The sequence below is a fragment of the Erpetoichthys calabaricus genome, chromosome 1, assembly GCF_900747795.2.
Source record: "Erpetoichthys calabaricus chromosome 1, fErpCal1.3, whole genome shotgun sequence".
In the NCBI taxonomy this organism is placed as follows: Eukaryota; Metazoa; Chordata; class Cladistia; order Polypteriformes; family Polypteridae; genus Erpetoichthys; species Erpetoichthys calabaricus.
Window position 1 is genome coordinate 15,343,330 of NC_041394.2, and position 12,962 is coordinate 15,356,291.

Genomic DNA, 12,962 nt, shown 5'->3' on the forward strand with positions numbered 1-12,962 from the left:
TGAGACACAAAGCTCACCAGCAATCTCACTGCGTCTAAAGTACAGTGAGTGTTTACTGATGTGTGAATTATATCTTATAAAACTAGAATGTTTGTTCAGAAGAATTAAGTGGATAGGACTGGCAAGCTTTGCTGGGCTGAATGGCCTGTTCTAGTCGAGATTGTTCTAATGTTCTAATATCATACATCGAGCCTTAGCAAACTCATTCTAAGTGTTAAATAAACCACCTGATGTGCGCTAGCCAAGGTTACACTTACATCCCAAACAAAAGTTACCTGCTAAAGTCTAAAAAGATATCAATACTCACAAAATTAATCGATACAATAAAATGGATGGCAGATGTATTCTACGAAAATATAGGAGAAGATTTAATAGGATGGTTCAAAATGGATACACAATAAATTATTTTATAACAGTGTTTTATAATTTAAATCCAACATCTGTCTGTCTGTCTGTCTGCTTTTCACAAGCGAACTACTTAATGGATTTAGATCGGGTTTTTTTCTATAATTTGCTTGAACATTCCAGTTGAGTTTGCAATGTCTCTCATCACGCTAAGTGTCATAGTTTGATTGCAGTACCGATATATTTGTGCAAATCTGAGAGAGAGGCTGTGGGCCTAGGTGCGGTGGGGTGTGGCCAGCCTCGGGGCGTGTACCTTATTTCTGCTTAGCTAGCAAACGAGAGAACTACTTAACGGATTTATATTGGGTTTTTTTCTAGAATTGGTTTGAACATTTCAATTGATTTTGCGACTTCTCTAAGTATCATAGATCGCTTGCAGCACCGATTTTTTTGCACAATTCTGAGAGAGAGACTGCCGGTCGAGGGGAGGGGGAAGCAGGTGGGGCCTTCCTCACTCACGCACCAGCCTCCATTCGAGTCAGTCTGATGTTGCATTGGCGAGAGGGTTTTAATCCCTTGCATTCCTCTAATCATGACGGACATGCCCTTTCAATTCAAAAGATTACAGTTCCAAGTGAGCTTTGCTTTGCAATGTCAATTAACAAGGCCCAGGGACAGACACTCAAGTTGGCAGGGGCTGATCTTAGCTCACCAGGCTTCTCGCATGGTAAGCTTTACGTTGCTTTCTCCCAGGTTAGTTCCCTAAGAAACCTATATGTCCTCGCCCGATTGCAAAACCAAAAAAATTGTATATCAAGAGGTCCTCTGATATGGAAGCTATCAATATAAATTTTTCACAATACAAATTATTATATTTATTTTTTAATTAATTTTTAAAGTTTGTCCTGTTCTAGTTTTCCCTTTGGGGGACAGCTAGTATATGATAAATGCAAAAAAAAACGGTATGGAATGATCCACACAAGACTTCCATGTAAATTAAATTTTATTGACACCACAAGAAATCACTCACTGTAATATTTTACAATATAATACAATCAATTGTACTGTAATGTACCATTCAATCAAGTACATTAGTTAAATTCATTATGGGCACATATAAATGAAGAGTAAAGTGAAAAGGAAATTAAATGAAGTGAACAACTTCAATAATATTTAATTTGAAACTAAACACATTGGGTGAATGAAACAATATATATATATATATATATATATATATATATATATATATATATATATATATAAGCTACAGTATATACGTTTATATATATATATATATATATATATATACATACAGATCCCAAATATTTATGTACAGATGACCACCGAAATTCATGCGGGTTACATTCCTAGAGCACATGCAAATTGTGAAAAACTGCAAATTTTGGATGTGGTCAAAAAAATGCCTATTCTTATAATTTAAACCCTAAATATGCCCCCAAAACTCTTTAATTTCATTTCAAACTCAGCTTAATACATTACCCTAAAAAAGAATGTAAAGGTAAACCCGTATACTGTACAGTACTGTACTACTATGTCTCCCACAGTGCTACCGATGTTACCACTATATGTGCTGTAATTCATGCAAGCGTGTTTTCTTTGGTATAAGTATGCTAAATACGTAATAATTTAATTTAATAAAAATACAGTAAAATGTATGGGTACTTACCAATAATGAGTGATATTGATTAAAGATAAAGATAATGATGAATTAGCTGTGCAGTACGATGAAGGTATGTAATGAAGATAATGACTGCACAGCAAAGCAGAGGATTTACAGCTCCTTGGGTGGCTACTGCAGCATAACTTTTTAATTCTGGGAGCAAATCCAGTAGTTCAACCTTCTCCTTGAGTGTCTTAAACTTTTTCTGGAGCTTAGGTTCATTGCCAGAAGCCTTAGAAGGTGCAGGGCTTTTGGGTGGCATATTAGGGCTTTAAGAACAACAAAATGAAAAACATGAGAACGCTCAACGAAACACTCGAGAGAACTACACGCGGTAAAATGTTATGATGCAGGAATGCTGGGCTGCATCTGCCAGAGATGCGTCACAGAGCAGCATCCAATCAGCAGCAAGGAGAAATGAATAACGCTCTCGGATTGGCTACTTTCACCATCACAAACCAAATTTGATTTTTTCCAGTTTCAAATAATATAAAACATCAGTTACCCACTGACTTAAAAGAGGAGAGTTAGGATTCTTCCAGTTTAGCAAAATAAGTCTATCTGCCAATAGTGTAGTAAAGGCAATCACAGTTTGTTTGTCCTTCTCCACTTTAAACCCATCTGGAAGAATACCAAACACAGCTGTTAGTGGATTAGGAGGGATTGTGACATCAAGGCTGTCTGAAAGGCACTTAGAAATTTTCGTCCAGAATGATGTTAATTTGGTGCAGGCCCAAAACAAGTGAACCAGTGAGGCTAGAGCTTGATTGCAGCGTTCACAGGTTGGATCTTGCCCTGGAAACATTTTGGACAATTTCAAGTGAGACAGATGTACTCGATATGTAATTTTGAGCTGAATAATTGTATGCTTTGTGCATATGGAGCTCGAGTGAATTTTCTGCATTGCTACCTACCACTCCTTTTCTGATATGTTGAGTTAGAGATCCTTTTCCCATTGTCCTCTTGGATCTTTGAAAGGGAGGGACTGTAAAATAGTTTTATATATTGCAGAAAGTCCTTGAGACTGAGCAATATTTTTTCCAGCATAGAGGAAGGCGAGAGATGGGGAAAAATGGGCAGGTTCTGCTTAACAAAGTTTCTAATTTGAAGATAGTGAAAGAAATGTGTTACTGGAAAGTTAAATTTGGAATGTAATTGTTCAAATAATGCAAATATGTTGTCTATATAAAGATCTCTAAGCAATTTAATCCCAAATGTTTTCCAGATATTAAAAACTGCATGTTTGTGAGGGTTGAAAAAGGTGGTTCTCATGCAGAGGTGCCACACATAAAAGATTCTCCATCTTAAAATGATTTCTACATTGGTTCCATATTCTGAGTAAGTGAAGCACAATTGGGTTATTAGTATATTGGCAATAACTTGCATTTATTGGGGCACAAAGCAAGGAATGTAAAGAAGTTCTACAGGATTTTATTTCTATTGCACACCAAGCCTGTGTATGTTCATCTATTTGTGTCCAGGTTTTTATATCTTGTATGTTTGCTGCCCAGTAATAAAACTGAAAGTTAGGTAGAGCCATGCCACCTTCTGCCTTGGGTCTTTGTAGGGTCGCTCTTTGGATACGCGGATGTTTTGAGTTCCAAATAAATGAGATTATGGTTGAATCTAATTGCTTAAAAGTGATTTATTGATGTATATTGGAATGTCTTGAAATAAAAAGAGAAGCTTAGGAAGGATATTCATCTTAACAATGTTAATTCTTCCAGCTAGAGTGAGATGAAGGGTTGACCATTTATGCAAGTCTTGCTTAATTTTTTCCATACAGACGGCAAAATTTTGTTAATAAAGAGCTTTATGTATTTAAACTGATATGCAATAATAAAAGGGAGGTGTCCAATCTAATATTGTATGCTTGAGAATTCACTGGAAAGAGCACACTTTTATTCAAATTAATTCTGAAACCAGAGATCTTTTGAAATTCTATAATTGCTGTTAAGACTGCAGGCACAGTATTTTGTGGGTCTGATATGTACAAAACCATATTATTTGCATATTGAGAAATTTTCTGTTCAAGTCCTTCTCTGATAATCCCCTTTATCTGATAAGTATTTCGACAGTGGTTCAATGGCAATTGCAAAAAGTAGTGGTGACAAGGGGCATCCTTGTCTGGTACCACGTTCTAGTTTAAAGTAGTCTGAACAAATGCTGTTAATACAAACTGAAGCTTCTGGATTGGTATACAGTAGTTTGATCCATGCACAAATATTTGGGCCAAACCCAAATTTCTCTAAAGGTAGTTACATTCAATCATATCAAATGCTTTTTCTGCATCCAACAATAATAATATCTCCGGGGTGTTTGACTTTGCAGGTGAATATATTATATTAAACAGGCGACAGAGATTGGAAGCTAAGTGTCGGCCTTTAATAAATCCAGTTTGATCTTGCGATATTACCGAAGGAAGCACTTTCTCTGTCCTTCTGGCTAGGACTTTGGAGAGTACCTTAACATCATTATTCAGAAGTGAAATTGGTCTGTATGATGCACATTGTAATAAGTCCTTATTTTGCTTAGGAAAGACGGTGATTAATGCTTGGTGAAAAGTTTGAGGTAGAATTTGATTGTCTCTAGCTTCTGTGAATATTACTAATAAGAGGGGAGCTAGCTGAGTGGAGAACTTCAGAGCCTGCTGCTTTTCTGCTCTGAAGTGACTTTATAGTATCTAGTAATTCTGATAGCGCCAGAGGTTTATCCAATTCCTCTAAAATAAAAGTATCTATTTGTGGTATCTGTAGTGTTTCCAGAAATGCATTAGATTGTGTGTTGTCTTCTTTGAACTCAGTAGAATATAAGGATTTATAGTAGTCTCTAAACATATGAATTATATTTTTATGGTCAATGATTTTATCTCTGTTCGTGTTGGTGATTGCTGGGATTGCATTGCAAACTTCTTGCTTGTGCATTTGTTGAGCTAAGAGCTTATTAGCTTTCTCTCCACGTTCATAGTAATGATATCTTGATTTAAAAATGAGCTATTCAGTTTCTTTAATTGTTAAGAGGTTGAGCGCTGAATGCAGAGCCTGTCTTTTCCTATGAAGAGCCTCACTTGGACACCTGGCATGTTCTTGATCTATTCTAGTAATTTCGCTGGTTAGCTTTGATACCTTCTTGGTTTCTAATTTATTTCTGTGGGAAAGATATGAAATAATCTGTCCTCTTAAGAAGGCATTTGGAGCTTCCCAGAGTATTTCTGCAGAGACTTCTGAGGGTGTATTTATCTCTAGGAAGAAACTGATATGTTTTGATATAAATTCTGTAGAGTTCTCATCTGCTAATAGAAGTGGGTTAAGACGCCATCTGTAAGATGAGTATGTGGGGCATAATGATTTCAGCTCCAAGATCATAGGGGCATGGTCAAAAATAACAATAGCGCCGTACTTGCAAGATTTAATCGTAGGCAAGAAGTTATTATCTACAAAGAAATAATCAGTTCTTCAGTAGCAATGATGCACTGGTGAGTAGAAGGAATATGCTCTGGAGTTTGGGTTTAGACACCTCCAGGGGTCTGATAAGTTGTGGTCAGTTAAAAACTGTGTAATTTTCTTTGCAATGTTAGATGTCATCCCCCCTGTGACAGGAGACCTATCTAAGAGTGGATTTAAAACACAATTAAAGTCCCCAGCCATTATAATTTTATGGGTGTTCACATTGGGAATAGATGCAAATACATTTTGCATGAATTCCCTATCATCGACATTGGGTGCATAAACATTTATCAGAATCACTTTACAGTTAAATAAATTGCCCATGACAATCACATATCTCCCTTCAGGATCAGATACTACATCTGATACCACAAATGAGACTGTTCTATGGATAAGACTTCCCGCACCTCTAATTTTCTTTGTAAAGCTGGAATGGAACATTTGGCCAGTCCAGTCTTTTTGCAGCCGGAACTGATCTTCGCTTAATAAATGTGTCTCCTGTAAAAAAACTATTTTAGCGTTTAGACCTGTTAGGTGAGAGAATACTTTCTTTCTCTTTAATTCGTGATTCAGACCTTTAACATTCCAGCTCACAAAGTTAACTGTCCAATCATGGAGACATTGATTCTGAACTTTTGATGTCATTTTGTAGTCTTAACTGGAAGTGAAACAGCTTTAACCTTAATTTCCAATTTTCTCACGAGTTATTGCCATGCAGCCTATTGTTATGTTGGAAGTCATAATTATAAGGATTAAAAGGATAGATTAGGTAGAGCTTGCTCTCTTTCTCTCCCCCCCGCTTATCCACGCCCCCCCCCCCCCCCCCCCCCCCCCCCCATTTTGCCTCCCCACGCGAGGCTGGACCACACTTCACAAAGTCCCAGTCCACTGACATACCTAGAGACAGAGCACGTCCAAAACAAAACAAGCCCCAGCAGCGGCGTTTGAGGATTAAATAAGTAGAGATATCTATTGCCGATAAAGTCTAAGTACTATAAGCATAAAATATAATTTTCAACAGTCTTGAAATATTAAGACAGTAAACCCAGGAAATGGTTTTAAAAAGTGGCCGTGGATAAGCATTGTAAACCCTAATGCAATAATAACAATAACAATAAACCAAGGGTATGATGTTAAACAGTTTCCTTTAGAATAGTTAAAGACAAAAAAAAATTACTTTAATTTCTTACACACATACGCATATAATTGTAATTAAAACATAAACAGAGAGTGGCAGAGAACAGAAAAGGATGTATAATTATGGTACCCGTATCGTTGCAAGCAGATCAGACAGCAGGTAATATCTTCTTGCCATACCATGACAGGATGTGACTCACTATCGTGTTTCAAAAAAGCGTCGGGATCAGCTTTCTTAATTCCTTTTCTGCTTCCTCCGTGGAGGAGAAGATGTGATATTTGTCTTGAATATACAAGAGGCTGTATCTCATCTCGGCTTTCCGTAACCACTGTTTAATGTTGTAAAAAGCTGCACATTTAGCAGCTGTTGAGGGTGAGAAATCAGAGAAAATATCAGTGTGGTTATTTTCAAATATAATCTCTTGTGTGTGTCTGAGAAGTGCCATTACATTAAGCTTAAATTGTAATCTCTCGAAGCAGACAATTAAAGTCCTAGGTTTAGAGGTACAGTATTTGATCCACGTATGCGATAAGCTAACGCTATCTTGGTATCTGATTTAAAGTCCTCTCCAATTATTTTTGAGAATAGTTCAGCTACGAGTTTCACTAGGTTTGGACTTTCACAATTCTCAGGTAGACCTTCGATTCTAATATTATTCCTTCTGCATCCATCTTCCAGAGCCGCAAGTCTGTCTCTGAGTTTTTTGCATTCGGAAGTCACAGTTGTAGCTTTTCCATCGGCGTTAGATGCCAAATGTTCCGCTGTTTCAATTCGAGCCATGAATGTCTGCTTAACGTCTTCCAGCTGATCGGCAAGTGCTCTCAGTTTAGACGCATTTTCCTGAATTTGTTCCTCAATTGTTCTCAGCATATCTTTAAAGACTGCATCAAAATGATTATATATATGTTTTTCCAAGTCTTTATATTCCTGCCGCATCTCTTGCAGCTTTTGCCGCGGCTTCTCGTTTGTCTTGAGCAAACCATTAATTTCTTTCTTCATATTTTTCTGAATGTCTTTCTTGAGCTCACTTATGGCTGTGGCCGTGACCAATGTTGCGATCATTTCATTCAGTTTGAACAAATCGTTTTGGCTTTCGTGCTCCGCGGGTGAAGTGGCATCCCCCGTTACAGCCGATGCTTCCGGCTCGCGAGGACTAGATGAATGCATGGATTGCAAGGCCATCTCTAGTTTCAAGTGATCTTCTGCAATCGGCAAGCTATCGTGACTTGCATCACTTGCACCTTCGCTCTCGACTGGAGATGTTGCAGTGGAACGGGGTCCTGGGAAGTCTGTGCTTTCGCCTTCCTGTTCCAGGTCAGTCTCTGAAAGGCCGTACCTTGCACTTGGGCCTGATGCCTGTCTAGACTTGGGTGTAGTTTTAGGTTTCTTTTCCGTTTCTTTCTGACCGCCTTTCTTGTTACTCATGTTTATATACTGTAGTAGAACTCCTTAGGCTGCGTAAATACAGGATACCTTGGGATAATAAGAAATAAGAGAAAAAATAAAGCCACTGCAACGGAGCTGCGCTTCAGATGTCCATCTCCCATAACGGATGAGACCATTTCTAAACGGTCAGAAAACTGTATACCTATCCCTTTTATAGTTTGCAAATGGGTCTTCCAGCCCCTGCTAGCAATGAGACTAACTCCAAAACACACACACTGACTTAATTAACATTTACAACGTTTACATTAACATTGTATTACAAATCTAGCTAAGAAAGTTCTATTTCATATTAACTTACAGGGGGTAAAGGCTATACCATATTCTATAGCTACAGTATGAAAGAAAATTCTGTTCTATTCTATTTAAGCAAACACTAATATAAGTTCAACTTAAAGCTTTAACTTTCTAAGACTGGCTGTTACACATATAATAAAATAATTGTTAGGTTAGTTGATTAATTGAAAAATTGCAAGTTAATCGATTATCAAAATAATTGTTAGCTTCAGCACTGTGGCCCTGATTAAGTGAAACTTGGCTGTCCTCCACTTATATAGCAAATGCAAAAAAATCAGTATGCAATGATTGTCAACAGACTTCCAGGTAAATTTCCCTTTCCAGATACTGCAAGAAATCACTCAATGGAATATTTTGCAAAATGAAACAATTGATTGCAATAATATACAATCCGGTACATCAATTAAATTTATTACGTGCGCAGACAAAAGTAGAGGAAAATGAGCAGGAAATTAAATGAATTGAACAGCTTCAATAATATTTAATTTGAATCTAAACACAGTGGGTCAATGAAGTGAACAAGCTGCACAGATACCCAGATTGGTATGAGGGGTCTTAATGCCTCGTCAACAATTAGAGACTTAGTTGCATGTGTGTTTGTGTTGTCATACACATGCGAGTAGGGGACAGCTAACGGGCCTGACGCGGTGTGAATACAACAACCAGGGGGATTTGCCGTTTAGCGCTAATGCCTCTCTCTCTTGTTCTTCAAGAAAAATGACAATTAGAAGACGTACCTTCAGAAACTCCCTTCAAAATCCATCCAAAACACAGTCCTCTTACGGGTACCGATAATACGACTCCATTTAATGATCTCACTTCTGGCGCTTTCCAGATAGCCTCACTTCCTCCTTCATCCCATCTTATTCCCTCTGGCTCATCAGTTATACGTCAATGTCATTTATCACTGTCATTTCCTGTCTGTCACATATAAAAATCCTCTGTATCATACAAACAAATGTCTCATGGAAGTCTTTGTTATTCTGACAAGATGGCATCCTCACTATCTTCAGTGTATGGGACTGGGTCCCAAACCTTTATGTGTCTCTTCACAGTGTGTTCATTTCTAAATGCTTTGATATGGCAAACAAGCTCTCAGCTATCTTCACTTATATATGTCTTTGAATGTGTGTATGCTTGCACGTATGCGTGTGTGTATGTGTGCACATGTACATTTTTAAAAATTATGCACCTGAAAAACTACACATGCTAAATTTTTGCAAATCAATGGTCCTAGTACTTTGACTAAATGAAGCTGACTGCAAAAGTTCCAATTAAATGAAACAATTTCTATGGCAGTAACCATTGAATATAAGTTAAACAGTTATCAAAGGATATGGAGAGAAGTACTGGACCCAACTGGACTAAACATCATTAAGATGAATCCTGTATCAAACAAGAGTGACAGATCAATTTTTTAGGAAGTTATCATTGTACTTGTGTTTCCACAGACATACACATGCCTACAGACAACATGCTCAAATCAACTTTTCTCAACGTTTTAAATATCACAGAATCAGAATCCAAACCCGAAAGGGAATATTTGGCCCAATCACCAAACTTCCATTTTGATGGAAGTGAAATTGTGTTATTTGTACCTTAAGAGTATTTTCAGAATAGAAAAGCAATACAAAAATTCAATTGTCAGAGTTCCATAAATATTAACAGTTGGGATTTGCCTTCAGATGGGTTGCTGTTATTTGTGGACTTGGAAGCAAAGAGCAAAAAAAAAAAAAAAAAATACACCAAATGGAAACACACTCCAAAAAGGACAGCTGTTGCTATTCTTTTATTTTTATAACATTTTCCTCATATTTTGGATAACAGACTTTCATAGAGCGGAACCAAATGGTCTGAGTCAATGTGTCATGAAGAATAACACATGAAGTGCAGGTAACACTTTATTCCCCAGGAGTAGATCAGTAAAAATTCTCAAACAGTTATAATCTACTGATGACACATTGCATTTAACCAATGGAACTTTATTCATAATTAATTCTGTGAAATTCCTATAGACAATGATTTTCCAGTAAATGCCAGTTATAATGAAAGAGGCGTTTTTTATCACTTTGAATGCTTGCCATATGATTGCGATTTACTGAAATTTCTAAATGCGTAATTGTATCAGTTTTATTGCCTAATATTGCCAAAACTGATGCTGTACTTTCTAGGTCTCTATTCTCTCCTATCTCTTTTGGGTCATTTGCTTCTCCCCATCCCTGTTGTCACTTTCTCTGTCATGGGCTTGTCCAAGTTAAATATTCACAATGCTAACATTAGAAGACAAGAAGAGATTTGACTAGATCAAGCCATTCGGTCTTCTAAAGCTCACCTCTATCATCCATTCCTCCATTGTCAAACCCACTTACTGTAAAACAGGAGCCTGAGCTTATTCTGGCACAAAGTAGGATCCAACTCGAGGTTAATTTACAGCCATCAGTTAATCCAAAATGAACGTCTTTGGGGTGTGAAAGGAAAACATGAGTATATGGCGCAAAACCATCATAGACGCAAAATAATGTACAAACTACACACAAACAGTGACAAGCTACCATTAGATCCCACAATTGTGTAGACCGCAGTGCTAATCATTGCACTAACATGTTGGCATATTATTTCATTTTGACCTTATGCCTCCAAAATAAGATTAATTTGAGACTGATGGTACCCAAGGTGCACCTATCAACTACCTGTTTGATGCATCTATAATCCACTGTGTGAATTTGCATTTCATAACATTTATTAGCTTTCATCAACTTCCCTTTCTTTCTGTGAATAATGACAGCAATGCAGGAATATGTCAAGTAATTCAGATCACTGTTGCACTAGCAAGAAATATTTAAAGATGGTGACCAAGAAACAAAGTTGTAATCAAGTGCCAAAACAGAAGTCAAAACTGGGAGGTCAATCAACACTCAAACTAAAGCCCAAACAAGAGCCTAAGCACAAACCTAAGCCAAAAAACACTAATGGAAGAGCGTTTTGTACTGGTCAAAAGATCGTTTGAGAAAACGTTTTGTTTTCAGCACATTCAGCACATGAGGAAAGTTCTGAAAGATGACCTTATTAGATCTCTGAGGACAATACATGTTGCTGTTGAAATGAATAGAGACACAAAATGGCAGTGCCCATAAATAACAAAATAATATTTTAAAAAATATGCACTTGGGAGAAAACAATAAAATCTCAGAAACTGACTAGTCAGCTAGCCTGTGGGAATACAGGTGGGCTGAGATAAAAGGTCATTAACAGGCTTGGTTTAGCAAGGGATGGAAGGGATACCAGAAATTTATGATGGCCTCTTCCCCATCTAGGAGAATTGGGGATGTGATTGGAGGACTCAGTTGTAGCTGAATAGGATTGGTATAAAGTAGGGAATTGGCTTCTTATTCCATTAGCCTTGGAGGCACTTCAAGGAAGGTGAACTAAGACAAAAACAGAGGTAACAAAGGAGCTCATTCTCTCTGTTGTTGTCCATCCATGGGGTAGACGACCACCTCTCTCAGACAGCCATATTCAGACAGGCCATACTGGATCAAGGGCCAGGCTGGGCAAAAAGATGGCGAGAACATTGGTAGCCTTCTAGCAGGTTGCATTATTTTTCCAACCCTTACACTTGTACTTTATTATTTTTATTATATTATCTATTAGACATATACAGTATAAACAAAACACTTGTATGTGTGTTGAGCAATCTGCTCTGCTCACGCTCAACCATAGCCACTAGATGGCACATACATGTACTTTTAAATTTTTTGGTGCTTGCATGAACCTCACTTCTCACTATGAGAGATGTGTGTGTGTGTGTGTGTGTGGAGCAGTCCACTCTGCTGATGATCAAACACAGTCACAGGAGTTGGTGTGAATTTTATGGAAGATGTAGGAGCTTATAAAAGTGTGACTTGCACTTGGTGAGATGGTGCATACAAGCACTTAAAATTTTTCCGGCTCTTGCATGCTCCTCACTTCTCATTCCACCCAAGCAGACAAACAGCTGCACTTGACTACACGTCTGTCTTGGATAAGATACCACTGTCCCAGCCCACTGACGCCGTGCTGGTATTCTTGTCTGTTTCAGGAGGCTTGGTTTTTGTCCATTTCCTCTTACTGTGCATGTTTCTTTCATCCATCCATCCATCCATTATCCAACCTGCTATATCCAAACTACAGGGTCATGGGGGTCTGCTGGAGCCAATCCCAGCCAACACAGGGCACAAGGCAGGAAACAAACCCCGGGCAGGGCGCCAGCCCACCACAGTGTTTCTTTCATAGTTCTGATAATTGTGGAATAGACAGCTTAACTACTCATAAAGTCTGGGGTTCTGGGACTGATTAATCACCGACTTCAGTGTTCTGGTTTACTGAGACTTGGTTGAATGACCTGTTGCACTTTCAGTTTGTCATTCTTCCCAGATGTGCTCTGTCTGATTTGAATAATGCTATGAACTTTGCAATGAATAAAATGAAGCTTGACTGTGGTTTTATATTAACAACTCATGCTACACCGACATTAAAGTGCTGTAAACAAACTACTCGGGAACTTCTTATGATTAACTTCAAACTGTTTTAGTTTGCATCTATTATTCTGATTGGAATTCATGCTTCCCCCTAA

General features: G+C 37.8%; 1 protein-coding gene across 1 annotated transcript in view; it reads right to left on the reverse strand.

Moving 5' to 3' along the window:
* Positions 1 to 12,962, reverse strand: part of LOC114665723 (galaxin-like) — a 49,175-nt gene that overhangs the window by 2,130 nt on the left and 34,083 nt on the right. The window lies entirely within an intron of this gene.